At 36.7% G+C, this 12021-nt stretch overlaps 1 non-coding gene across 1 annotated transcript; it reads left to right on the forward strand.

Annotated features, from left to right (window-relative positions):
- Nucleotides 1-208: 208 nt before the first annotated feature.
- On the forward strand, nucleotides 209-281 carry Trnat-agu. Its single transcript has one exon. It is a non-coding gene; the product is annotated as a tRNA-Thr (tRNA).
- Nucleotides 282-12021: the final 11740 nt, after the last annotated feature.

Below are 12021 nucleotides of genomic sequence, written 5' to 3' on the forward strand. Positions count from 1 at the left end.
ATAATAACTAATTGTGCAGCATGGATCTGCTCTTCCTAGTAAGAGACCAGGACTCGTAGTATCGTTGAAAATCTCGTTGATATTTTTGTAAATTGTTCTTTGTGCTGTGGAACAGTTGGGAACTTTAAAATAAAGGTAATCAATTGTAAAACTGTTGTTGTGACGTCATGACCACTTTTGAGATTGTTGTCCTATGAAGCCGTATTGTGGTCCTATGGCTTAGATGGCAAAGCGCCTGCCTAGTAAGCAGGAGATCACGAGTTCGAATCTCGTTGGGACCTGTAAGAAATGTCATCATAATCATCCCGTGTCTCTTCGAATTCAGAAAAAGAACTGATAGAATCGTTAAAATAAGATCTATTTTAGCGCAGAATACCGTTAAATTGCTAGTTATAATGACTATTTTCTTGGTAGTCTAATTTTGACTGCCTACTCGGGCACAATTCCAAAGGTATTTTCCATGCTGAAATTTAAACACGAAACCATAATAACTAATTGTGCAGCATGGATCTGCTCTTCCTAGTAAGAGACCAGGACTCGTAGTATCGTTGAAAATCTCGTAGATTTTTTTGTAAATTGTTTTTGTGCTGTGGAACAGTTGGGAACTTTAAAATAGAAGTAATCAATTGTAAAACTGCTGTTGTGACGTCATGACCACTTTTTAAATTGTTGTCCTATGAAGCCGTTTTGTGGTCCTATGGCTTAGATGGCAAAGCGCCTGCCTAGTAAGCAGGAGATCACGAGTTCGAGTCTCGTTGGGACCTGTATGAAGTGTCATCATAATCATCCCGTGTCTCTTAGAAATCAGAAAAAGAACTGATAGAATCGTTAAAATAAGTTCTATTATAGCGCAGAATACCGTTAAATTGCTAGTTATAATGATTATTTTCTTGGAAGTCTAATTTTGACTGCCTACTCGGGCACAATTCCAAAGGTATTTTCCATGCTAAAATTTAAACACCAAATCATAATAACTAATTGAGCAGCATGGATCTGCTCTTCCCAGTAAGAGACCAGGACTCGTAGTATCGTTGAAAATCTCGTAGATTTTTTTGTAAATTGTTTTTGTGCTGTGGAACAGTTGGGAACTTTAAAATAGAAGTAATCAATTGTAAAACTGCTGTTGTGACGTCATGACCACTTTTGATATTGTTGTCCTATGAAGCCGTTTTGTGGTTCTATGGCTTAGATGGCAAAGCGCCTGCCTAGTAAGCAGGAGATCACGAGTTCGAGTCTCGTTGGGACCTGTAAGAAATGTCATCTTAATCATCCCGTGTCCCATAGAATTAAGAAAAAGAACTGATAGAATCGTTAAAATAAGATCTATTTTAGCGCAAAATACCGTTAAATTGCTAGTTATAATGATTATTTTCTTGGTAGTCTAATTTTGACTGCCTACTCGGGCACAATTCCAAAGGTATTTTCCATTCTGAAATTTAAACACGAAACCATAATAACTAATTGTGCAGCATGGATCTGCTCTTCCTAGTAAGAGACCAGGACTCGTAGCATCGTTGAAAATCTCGTAGATTTTTTTGTAAATTGTTTTTGTGCTGTGGAACAGTTGGGAACTTTAAAATAGAAGTAATCAATTGTAAAACTGCTGTTGTGACGTCATGACCACTTTTTAAATTGTTGTCCTATGAAGCCGTTTTGTGGTCCTATGGCTTAGATGGCAAAGCGCCTGCCTAGTAAGCAGGAGATCACGAGTTCGAGTCTCGTAGGGACCTGTAAGAAATGTCATCATAATCATCCCGTGTCCCTTAGAATTAAGAAAAAGAACTGATAGAATCGTTAAAATAAGATCTATTTTAGCGCAAAATACCGTTAAATTGCTAGTTATAATGATTATTTTCTTGGTAGTCTAATTTTGACTGCCTACTCGGGCACAATTCCAAAGGTATTTTCCATGCTGAAATTTAAACACGAAACCATAATAACTAATTGTGCAGCATGGATCTGCTCTTCCTAGTAAGAGACCAGGACTCGTAGCATCGTTGAAAATCTCGTAGATTTTTTTGTAAATTGTTTGGAACAGTTGGGAACTTTAAAATAGAAGTAATCAATTGTAAAACTGCTGTTGTGACGTCATGACAACTTTTTAAATTGTTGTCCTATGAAGCTGTTTTGTGGTCCTATGGCTTAGATGGCAAAGCGCCTGCCTAGTAAGCAGAAAATCACGAGTTCGAGTCTCATTGGGACCTGTAAGAAATGTCATCATAATCATCCCGTGTCTCTTAGAAATCAGAAAAAGAACTGATAGAATCGTTAAAATAAGTTCTATTATAGCGCAGAGTACCGTTAAATTGCTAGTTATAATGATTATTTTCTTGGTAGTCTAATTTTGACTGCCTACTCGGGCACAATTCCATAGGTATTTTCCATGCTAAAATTTAAACACCAAATCATAATAACTAATTGTGCAGCATGGATCTGCTCTTCCTAGTAAGAGACCAGGACTCGTAGTATCGTTGAAAATTTCGTTGATATTTTTGTAAATTGTTCTTTGTGCTGTGGAACAGTTGGGAACTTTAAAATAAAGGTAATCAATTGTAAAACTGCTGTTGTGACGTCATGACCACTTTTTAAATTGTTGTCCTATGAAGCCGTTTTGTGGGCCTATGGCCTAGATGGCAAAGCGCCTGCCTAGTAAGCAGGAGATCACGAGTTCGAGTCTCGTTGGGACCTGTAAAAAATGTCATCATAATCATCCCGTGTCTCTTAGAAATCAGAAAAAGAACTGATAGAATCGTTAAAATAAGTTCTATTATAGCGCAGAATACCGTTAAATTGCTAGTTATAATGATTATTTTCTTGGTAGTCTAATTTTGACTGCCTACTAGGGCACAATTCCATAGGTATTTTCCATGCTAAAATTAAAACACCAAATCATAATAACTAATTGTGCAGCATGGATCTGCTCTTCCTAGTAAGAGACCAGGACTCGTAGTATCGTTGAAAATCTCGTTGATTTTTTTGTAAATTGTTTGGAACAGTTGGGAACTTTAAAATAGAAGTAATCAATTGTAAAACTGCTGTTGTGACGTCATGACAACTTTTTAAGTTGTTGTCCTATGAAGCCGTTTTGTGGTCCTATGGCTTAGATGGCAAAGCGCCTGCCTAGTAAGCAGAAAATCACGAGTTCGAGTCTCATTGGGACCTGTAAGAAATGTCATCATAATCATCCCGTGTCTCTTAGAATTCAGAAAAAGAACTGATAGAATCGTTGAAATAAGATCTATTTTATCGCAGAATACCGTTAAATTGCTAGTTATAATGATTATTTTCTTGGTAGTCTAATTTTGACTGCCTACTCGGGCACAATTCCAAAGGTATTTTCCATGCTGAAATTTAAACACCAAATCATAATAACTAATTGTGCAGCATGGATCTGCTCTTCCTAGTAAGAGACCAGGACTCGTAGTATCGTTGAAAATCTCGTTGATTTTTTTGTAAATTGTTTTTGTGCTGTGGAACAGTTGGGAACTTTAAAATAGAAGTAATCAATTGTAAAACTGCTGTTGTGACGTCATGACCACTTTTTAAATTGTTGTCCTATGAAGCCGTTTTGTGGTCCTATGGCTTAGATGGCAAAGCGCCTGCCTAGTAAGCAGGAAATCACGAGTTCGAGTCTCATTGGGACCTGTAAGAAATGTCATCATAATCATCCCGTGTCTCTTAGAATTCAGAAAAAGAACTGATAGAATCGTTAAATTAACATCAATTTTAGCGCAGAATACCGTTAAATTGCTAGTTATAATGATTATTTTCTTGGTAGTCTTATTTTGACTGCCTACTCGGGCACAATTCCAAAGGTATTTTCCATGCTGAAATTTAAACACCAAATCATAATAACTAATTGTGCAGCATGGATCTGCTCTTCCTAGTAAGAGACCAGGACTCGTAGTATCGTTGAAAATCTCGTTGATTTTTTTGTAAATTGTTTTTGTGCTGTGGAACAGTTGGGAACTTTAAAATAGAAGTAATCAATTGTAAAACTGCTGTTGTGACGTCATGACCATTTTTTAAATTGTTGTCCTATGAAGCCGTTTTGTGGTCCTATGGCTTAGATGGCAAAGCGCCTGCCTAGTAAGCAGGAGATCACGAGTTCGAGTCTCGTTGGGACCTGTAAGAAATGTCATCATAATCATCCCGTGTCTCTTAGAAATCAGAAAAAGAACTGATAGAATCGTTAAAATAAGTTCTATTTTAGCGCAGAATACCGTTAAATTGCTAGTTATAATGATTATTTTCTTGGTAGTCTAATTTTGACTGCCTACTCGGGCACAATTCCAAAGGTATTTTCCATGCTGAAATTTAAACACCAAATCATAATAACTAATTGTGCAGCATGGATCTGCTCTTCCTAGTAAGAGACCAGGACTCGTAGTATCGTTGAAAATCTCGTTGATTTTTTTGTAAATTGTTTTTGTGCTGTGGAACAGTTGGGAACTTTAAAATAGAAGTAATCAATTGTAAAACTGCTGTTGTGACGTCATGACCATTTTTTAAATTGTTGTCCTATGAAGCCGTTTTGTGGTCCTATGGCTTAGATGGCAAAGCGCCTGCCTAGTAAGCAGGAGATCACGAGTTCGAGTCTCGTTGGGACCTGTAAGAAATGTCATCATAATCATCCCGTGTCTCTTAGAAATCAGAAAAAGAACTGATATAATCGTTAAAATAAGTTCTATTTTAGCGCAGAATACCGTTAAATTGCTAGTTATAATGATTATTTTCTTGGTAGTCTAATTTTGACTGCCTACTCGGGCACAATTCCAAAGGTATTTTCCATGCTAAAATTTAAACACCAAATCATAATAACTAATTGTGCAGCATGGATCTGCTCTTCCTAGTAAGAGACCAGGACTCGTAGTATCGTTGAAAATCTCGTTGATTTTTTTGTAAATTGTTTGGAACAGTTGGGAACTTTAAAATAGAAGTAATCAATTGTAAAACTGCTGTTGTGACGTCATGACAACTTTTTAAATTGTTGTCCTATGAAGCCGTTATGTGGTCCTATGGCTTAGATGGCAAAGCGCCTGCCTAGTAAGCAGAAAATCACGAGTTTGAGTCTCATTGGGACCTGTAAGAAATGTCATCATAATCATCCCGTGTCTCTTAGAATTCAGAAAAAGAACTGATAGAATCGTTAAAATAAGATCTATTTTAGCGCAGAATACCGTTAAATTGCTAGTTATAATGATTATTTTCTTGGTAGTCTAATTTTGACTGCCTACTCGGGCACAATTCCAAAGGTATTTTCCATGCTGAAATTTAAACACCAAATCATAATAACTAATTGTGCAGCATGGATCTGCTCTTCCTAGTAAGAGACCATGACTCGTAGTATCGTTGAAAATCTCGTTGATTTTTTTGTAAATTGTTCTTTGTGCTGTGGAACAGTTGGGAACTTTAAAATAAAGGTAATCAATTGTAAAACTGCTGTTGTGACGTCATTACCACTTTTGAGATTGTTGTCCTATGAAGCCGTTTTGTGGTCCTATGGCTTAGATGGCAAAGCGCCTGCCTAGTAAGCAGGAGATCACGAGTTCGAGTCTCGTTGGGACCTGTCAGAAATGTCATCATAATCATCCCGTGTCTCTTAGAAATAAAAAAAAGAACTAATAGAATCGTTAAAATAAGTTCTATTATAGCGCAGAATACCGTTAAATTGCTAGTTATAATGATTATTTTCTTGGTAGTCTAATTTTGACTGCCTACGCGGGCACAATTCCATAGGTATTTTCCATGCTAAAATTTAAACACCAAATCATAATAACTAATTGTGCAGCATGGATCTGCTCTTCCTAGTAAGAGACCAGGATTCGTAGTATCGTTGAAAATCTCGTTGATTTTTTTGTAAATTGTTTTTGTGCTGTGGAACAGTTGGGAACTTTAAAATAGAAGTAATCAATTGTAAAACTGCTGTAGTGACGTCATGACCACTTTTTAAATTGTTGTCCTATGAAGCCGTTTTGTGGTCCTATGGCTTAGATGGCAAAGCGCCTGCCTAGTAAGCAGAAAATCACGAGTTCGAGTCTCATTGGGACCTGTAAGAAATGTCATTATAATCATCCCGTGTCTCTTAGAATTCAGAAAAAGAACTGATAGAATCGTTAAAATAAGATCTATTTTAGCGCAGAATACCGTTAAATTGCTAGTTATAATGATTATTTTTTTGGTAGTCTAATTTTGACTGCCTACTCGGGCACAATTCCAAAGGTATTTTCCATGCTAAAATTTAAACACCAAATCATAATAACTAATTGTGCAGCATGGATCTGCTCTTCCTAGTAAGAGACCAGGACTCGAAGTATCGTTGAAAATCTCGTTGATTTTTTTGTAAATTGTTTGGAACAGTTGGGAACTTTAAAATAGAAGTAATCAATTGTAAAACTGCTGTTGTGACGTCATGACAACTTTTTAAATTGTTGCCCTATGAAGCCGTTTTGTGGTCCTATGGCTTAGATGGCAAAGCGCCTGCCTAGTAAGCAGAAAATCACGAGTTCGAGTCTCATTGGGACCTGTAAGAAATGTCATCATAATCATCCCGTGTCTCTTAGACTTCAGAAAAAGAACTGATAGAATCGTTAAAATAAGATCTATTTTAGCGCAGAATACCGTTAAATTGCTAGTTATAATGATTATTTTCTTGGTAGTCTAATTTTGACTGCCTACTCGGGCACAATTCCATAGGTATTTTCCATGCTAAAATTTAAACACCAAATCATAATAACTAATTGTGCAGCGTGGATCTGCTCTTCTTAGTAAGAGACCAGGACTCGTAGTATCGTTGAAAATCTCGTTGATATTTTTGTAAATTGTTCTTTGTGCTGTGGAACAGTTGGAAACTTTAAAATAAAAGTAATCAATTGTAAAACTGCTGTTGTGACGTCATGACCACTTTTGAGATTGTTGTCCTATGAAGCCGTATTGTGGTCCTATGGCCTAGATGGCAAAGCGCCTGCCTAGTAAGCAGGAGATCACGAGTTCGAGTCTCGTTGGGACCTGTAAGAAATGTCATCATAATCATCCCGTATCTCTTAGAAATCAGAAAAAAAACTGATAGAATCGTTAAAATAAGTTCTATTATAGCGCAGAATACCGTTAAATTGCTAGTTATAATGATTATTTTCTTGGTAGTCTAATTTTGACTGCCTACTCGGGCACAATTCCATAGGTATTTTCCATGCTAAAATTTAAACACCAAATCATAATAACTAATTGTGCAGCATGGATCTGCTCTTCTTAGTAAGAGACCAGGACTCGTAGTATCGTTGAAAATCTCGTTGATATTTTTGTAAATTGTTCTTTGTGCTGTGGAACAGTTGGGAACTTTAAAATAAAAGTAATCAATTGTAAAACTGCTGTTGTGACGTCATGACCACTTTTGAGATTGTTGTCCTATGAAGCCGTTTTGTGGTCCTATGGCTTAGATGGCAAAGCGCCTGCCTAGTAAGCAGGAGATCACGAGTTCGAGTCTCGTTGGGACCTGTAAGAAATGTCATCATAATCATCCCGTATCTCTTAGAAATCAGAAAAAAAACTGATAGAATCGTTAAAATAAGTTCTATTATAGCGCAGAATACCGTTAAATTGCTAGTTATAATGATTATTTTCTTGGTAGTCTAATTTTGACTGCCTACTCGGGCACAATTCCATAGGTATTTTCCATGCTAAAATTTAAACACCAAATCATAATAACTAATTGTGCAGCATGGATCTGCTCTTCTTAGTAAGAGACCAGGACTCGTAGTATCGTTGAAAATCTCGTTGATATTTTTGTAAATTGTTCTTTGTGCTGTGGAACAGTTGGGAACTTTAAAATAAAAGTAATCAATTGTAAAACTGCTGTTGTGACGTCATGACCACTTTTGAGATTGTTGTCCTATGAAGCCGTTTTGTGGTCCTATGGCTTAGATGGCAAAGCGCCTGCCTAGTAAGCAGAAGATCACGAGTTCGAGTCTCGTTGGGACCTGTAAGAAATGTCATCATAATCATCCCGTGTCTCTTAGAATTCAGAAAACGAACTGATAGAATCGTTAAAATAAGTTATATTTTAGCGCAGAATACTGTTAAATTGCTAGTTATAATGATTATTTTCTTGGTAGTCTAATTTTGATTGCCTACTCGGGCACAATTCCAAAGGTATTTTCCATGCTGAAATTTAAACACCAAATCATAATAACTAATTGTGCAGCATGGATCTGCTCTTCCTAGTAAGAGACCAGGACTCGTAGTATCGTTGAAAATCTCGTTGATTTTTTTGTAAATTGTTTGGAACAGTTGGGAACTTTAAAATAGAAGTAATCAATTGTAAAACTTCTGTTGTGACGTCATGACAACTTTTTAAATTGTTGTCCTATGAAGCCGTTTTGTGGTCCTATGGCTTAGATGGCAAAGCGCCTGCCTAGTAAGCAGAAAATCACGAGTTCGAGTCTCATTGGGACCTGTAAGAAATGTCATCATAATCATCCCGTGTCTCTTAGAATTCAGAAAAAGAACTGATAGAATCGTTAAAATAAGATCTATTTTAGCGCAGAATACCGTTAAATTGCTAGTTATAATGATTATTTTCTTGGTAGTCTAATTTTGACTGCCTACTCGGGCACAATTCCAAAGGTATTTTCCATGCTGAAATTTAAACACCAAATCATAATAACTAATTGTGCAGCATGGATCTGCTCTTCCTAGTAAGAGACCAGGACTCGTAGTATCGTTGAAAATCTCGTTGATTTTTTTGTAAATTGTTTTTGTGCTGTGGAACAGTTGGGAACTTTAAAATAGAAGTAATCAATTGTAAAACTGCTGTTGTGACGTCATGACCACTTTTTAAATTGTTGTCCTATGAAGCCGTTTTGTGGTCCTATGGCTTAGATGGCAAAGCGCCTGCCTAGTAAGCAGGAGATCACGAGTTCGAGTCTCGTTGGGACCTGTAAGAAATGTCATCATAATCATCCCGTGTCTCTTCGAATTCAGAAAAAGAACTGATAGAATCGTTAAAATAAGTTCTATTTTAGCGCAGAATACCGTTAAATTGCTAGTTATAATGACTATTTTCTTGGTAGTCTAATTTTGACTGCCTACTCGGGCACAATTCCAAAGGTATTTTCCATGCTGAAATTTAAACACGAAACCATAATAACTAATTGTGCAGCATGGATCTGCTCTTCCTAGTAAGAGACCAGGACTCGTAGTATCGTTGAAAATCTCGTAGATTTTTTTGTAAATTGTTTTTATGCTGTGGAACAGTTGGGAACTTTAAAATAGAAGTAATCAATTGTAAAACTGCTGTTGTGACGTCATGACCAATTTTTATATTGTTGTCCTATGAAGCAGTTTTGTGGTCCTATGGCTTAGATGGCAAAGCGCCAACCTAGTAAGCAGGAGATCACGAGTTCGAGTCTCGTTGGGACCTGTAAGAAATGTCATCATAATCATCCCGTGTCTTAGTAATCAGAAAAAGAACTGATAGAATCGTTAAAATAATTTCTATTATAGCGCAGAATACCGTTAAATTGCTAGTTATAATGATTATTTTCTTGGTAGTCTAATTTTGACTGCCTACTCGGGCACAATTCCAAAGGTATTTTCCATGCTAAAATTTAAACACCAAATCATAATAACTAATTGTGCAGCATGGATCTGCTCTTCCTAGTAAGAGACCAGGACTCGTAGTATCGTTGAAAATCTCGTTGATATTTTTGTAAATTGTTCTTTGTGCTGTGGAACAGTTGGGAACTTTAAAATAAAGGTAATCAATTGTAAAACTGCTGTTGTGACGTCATGACCACTTTTGAGATTGTTGTCCTATGAAGCCGTTTTGTGGTCCTATGGCCTAGATGGCAAAGCGCCTGCCTAGTAAGCAGGAGATCACGAGTTCGAGTCTCGTTGGGACCTGTAAGAAATGTCATCATAATCATCCCGTATCTCTTAAAAATCAGAAAAAGAACTGATAGAATCGTTAAAATAAGTTCTATTATAGCGCAGAATACCGTTAAATTGCTAGTTATAATGATTATTTTCTTGGTAGTCTAATTTTGACTGCCTACTCGGGCACAATTCCATAGGTATTTTCCATGCTAAAATTTAAACACCAAATCATAATAACTAATTGTGCAGCATGGATCTGCTCTTCTTAGTAAGAGACCAGGACTCGTAGTATCGTTGAAAATCTCGTTGATATTTTTGTAAATTGTTCTTTGTGCTGTGGAACAGTTGGGAACTTTAAAATAAAAGTAATCAATTGTAAAACTGCTGTTGTGACGTCATGACCACTTTTGAGATTGTTGTCCTATGAAGCAGTTTTGTCGTCCTATGGCTTAGATGGCAAAGCGCCTGCCTAATAAGCAGGAGATCACGAGTTCGAGTTTCGTTGGGACCTGTAAGAAATGTCATCATAATCATCCCGTGTCTCTTAGAAATCAGAAAAGAACTGATAGAATCGATAAAATAATTTCTATTATAGCGCAGAATACCGTTAAATTGCTAGTTATAATGATTATTTTCTTGGTAGTCTAATTTTGACTGCCTACTCGGGCACAATTCCAAAGGTATTTTCCATGCTAAAATTTAAACAGCAAATCATAATAACTAATTGTGCAGCATGGATCTGCTCTTCCTAGTAAGAGACCAGGACTCGTAGTATCGTTGAAAATCTCGTTGATATTTTTGTAAATTGTTCTTTGTGCTGTGGAACAGTTGGGAACTTTAAAATAAAGGTAATCAATTGTAAAACTGCTGTTGTGACGTCATGACCACTTTTGAGATTGTTGTCCTATGAATCCGTTTTGTGGTCCTATGGCCTAGATGGCAAAGCGCCTGCCTAGTAAGCAGGAGATCACGAGTTCGAGTCTCGTTGGGACCTGTAAGAAATGTCATCATAATCATCCCGTATCTCTTAAAAATCAGAAAAAGAACTGATAGAATCGTTAAAATAAGTTCTATTATAGCGCAGAATACCGTTAAATTGCTAGTTATAATGATTATTTTCTTGGTAGTCTAATTTTGACTGCCTACTCGGGCACAATTCCATAGGTATTTTCCATGCTAAAATTTAAACACCAAATCATAATAACTAATTGTGCAGCATGGATCTGCTCTTCTTAGTAAGAGACCAGGACTCGTAGTATCGTTGAAAATCTCGTTGATATTTTTGTAAATTGTTCTTTGTGCTGTGGAACAGTTGGGAACTTTAAAATAAAGGTAATCAATTGTAAAACTGCTGTTGTGACGTCATGACCACTTTTGAGATTGTTGTCCTATGAAGCCGTTTTGTGGTTCTATGGCTTAGATGGCAAAGCGCCTGCCTAGTAAGCAGGAGATCACGAGTTCGAGTCTCGTTGGGACCTGTAAGAAATGTCATAATAATCATCCCGTTTCTCTTAGAATTCAGAAAAAGAACTGATAGAATCGTTAAAATAAGATCTATTTTAGCGCAGAATACCGTTAAATTGCTAGTTATAATGATTATTTTCTTGGTAGTCTAATTTTGACTGCCTACTCGGGCACAATTCCATAGGTATTTTCCATGCTAAAATTTAAACACCAAATCATAATAACTAATTGTGCAGCATGGATCTGCTCTTCCTAGTAAAGACCAGGACTCGTAGTATCGTTGAAAATCTCGTTGATATTTTTGTAAATTGTTCTTTGTGCTGTGGAACAGTTGGAAACTTTAAAATAAAGGTAATCAATTGTAAAACTGCTGTTGTGACGTCATGACCACTTTTGAGATTGTTGTCCTATGAGGCCGTTTTGTGGTCCTATGGCTTAGATGGCAAAGCGCCTGCCTAGTAAGCAGGAGATCACGAGTTCGAGTCTCGTTGGGACCTGTAAGGAATGTCATCATAATCATCCCGTGTCTCTTAGAATTCAGAAAAAGAACTGATAGAATCGTTTAAATAAGATCTATTTTAGCGCAGAATACCGTTAAATTGCTAGTTATAATGATTATTTTCTTGGTAGTCTAATTTTGACTGCCTACTCGGGCACAATTCCAAAGGTATTTTCCATGCTGAA

The sequence above is a fragment of the Daphnia pulicaria genome, chromosome 1 (genome assembly GCF_021234035.1).
Source record: "Daphnia pulicaria isolate SC F1-1A chromosome 1, SC_F0-13Bv2, whole genome shotgun sequence".
In the NCBI taxonomy this organism is placed as follows: domain Eukaryota; kingdom Metazoa; phylum Arthropoda; class Branchiopoda; order Diplostraca; family Daphniidae; genus Daphnia; species Daphnia pulicaria.